Source organism: Chiloscyllium plagiosum, unplaced genomic scaffold (assembly GCF_037043375.1).
Source record: "Chiloscyllium plagiosum isolate Xiang-an unplaced genomic scaffold, Cpla_swu_hap1 HiC_scaffold_27, whole genome shotgun sequence".
Taxonomy (NCBI): domain Eukaryota; kingdom Metazoa; phylum Chordata; class Chondrichthyes; order Orectolobiformes; family Hemiscylliidae; genus Chiloscyllium; species Chiloscyllium plagiosum.
The window spans coordinates 35600251-35602586 of record NW_028270165.1 but is presented as its reverse complement, the minus strand read 5'-3'; positions in this window follow the sequence as shown (position 1 = coordinate 35602586).

Below are 2336 nucleotides of genomic sequence, written 5' to 3'. Positions count from 1 at the left end.
ATTGTTAATGTCGAAAAGCAGAAAGCTGCAGACATGTTTCTGAAACCTGCATTGAACTAGGCGGGTAGAGTCATACAGCACAGGAACAAACTCTGCAGTCGAGCTCACCCATGCTGACTGGATATCCTAAATTAATCTCGTGACCCATTTGCCAGTATTTGACCCATATCTCTCTCATTGGTTCCAATACATATACCCAACCAGATGCCTTTTAAATGTTATAAAGGTACCAGCTCCCATCACTTCCTCTGGCAGCCCATTGCACACACGTACCACCATCTGTATGAAAAAAATACAAATCTATGCCTTCCTCACTCCCTCGTTTTATCTGTACTGATACCTTCGGGGATCTCTGGACTTGGACAGCAAGGTTCCTTTGTTCCTCAGCACTCTGTAGGGACCTACTATTTATTGATTACTTTCTTCCATTATTACATTTCCCAGAATGCCTGGAGATTAAATTCCATCTCTCTGCCCCATTTACCAGCTGATTGGTATCAAAGTGTAGCCGGAGACCATCCTCCTCACTATCAATACCACCACCTTTCCAGAGTTTACTCCTAAACAGAGGGGAGCAGCACTGTATCCGGCTGAGCAGTGGGAAATGTGTGTGTGTGTTGTGGAGGCTTGGAAACTTTGCAAGCTCCTTTTCCTTCATTTTTTAATCCCACCAAATCCATGTGGTTTGAGTTTTTATAACAGAAAACAGCACAGGGTTTAATTTTAACTTCCCACTGGCTGAAACTTTGTCCTCCCCTCTAAGGTCTGAGAGTAAAACACTTTACTTCCCCTCCCCTCCCTCCATGTGGAACACAGAGTTGTGGGATTGGCACCTGTTGTTATTTTGTGATCTATTCCAAATGAAAGATTATCTCTGCGCAGGCACAAGTGAACAGCCTGTTTTTGTGCTTTCTGCGAGATCAGGCTAGCAGCTTTTAAATCCTTATGTTAAGCAGCAGAAGCAAACAGTAGATCAGCAATTGTATTTTGAGAGTGGTAATTCTAGCCCTGGTAATCCCGTTGGGTCAACAGAGAGAGAGGGAGAGCATGTCACATCTAAAGTGCATACAGAAGAGTTGTTACACTTGTTCAGTCAGTTGAGTTGGTTCTGCCCTCAGATGTGACTGGATGTTGCTTTTCATGGATCATAATTAAACTACAACGGAACACATTAAATTCAAGGAATTCAATTGAAAGGGCAGTTTGAGTGAATAAATGGAAAACTGCTTAAAGATTGGCTCCTGGTCTTTTACTTCACCAATTAGAAGTTGTTGGTTTGACAGCTCTCCTAATCATAGAATCCCTACAGTGTGGGAGCAGGCCATTTGGCCCATCGAGTCAACACTGACCCTCCAAACAGCAGCCCATCCAGACTAACAAAAATGTGCACCACATGTGTGCAGAGAAGGGGATGCTTGGAGTGAGTGGGATGCTTTCACCACCACCATCTCTCTCCAAGACACAAACATCCCCACAGCACCACCTGTCCATTCCTCCACCACCACAGTGCCTCCGGCCTTACCCCCTGCCAACCACAGTGCCACTGTCCATTCTCCCTGCCACCCACAGCATCCCCTGACCATTCTCCCTGCCACCCACAGCATCCCCTGACCATTCTCCCTGCCACCCACAGCACCCCCATCCATTCTCCCCCGCCATTCATGGCTCCCCCCTCTCCATTCCCCCGTGCCACCCACGGCACCCCTGTCCATTCCCTCGCCACTCCCGGCACACCATCCATTAGAACATAGAACATCGAACAATACAGCACAGAACAGGCCCTTCGGCCCACGATGTTGTGCCGAACTTCTAACCTAGATTAAGTACCCATCCATGTACCTATCCAAATGCCGCTTAAAGGTCGCCAATGATTCCGACTCTACCACTCCCACGGGCAGCGCATTCCATGCCCCCACCACTCTCTGGGTAAAGAACCCACCCCTGACATCTCTCCTATACCTTCCACCCTTCACCTTAAATTTATGTCCCCTTGTAACACTCTGTTGTACCCGGAGAAAAAGTTTCTGACTGTCTACTCTATCTATTCCTCTGATCATCTTATAAACCTCTATCAAGTCACCCCTCATCCTTCGCCGTTCCAACGAGAAAAGGCCGAGAACTCTCAACCTATCCTCGTACGACTTCCTCTCCATTCCAGGCAACATCCTGGTAAATCTTCTCTGCACCCTCTCCAAAGCTTCCACATCTTTCCTAAAGTGAGGCGACCAGAACTGCACACAGTACTCCAACTGTGGCCTAACCAAGGTCCTGTACAGCTGCAACATCACTTCACGACTCTTGAATTCAATCCCTCTGCTAATGAACGATAATACTCC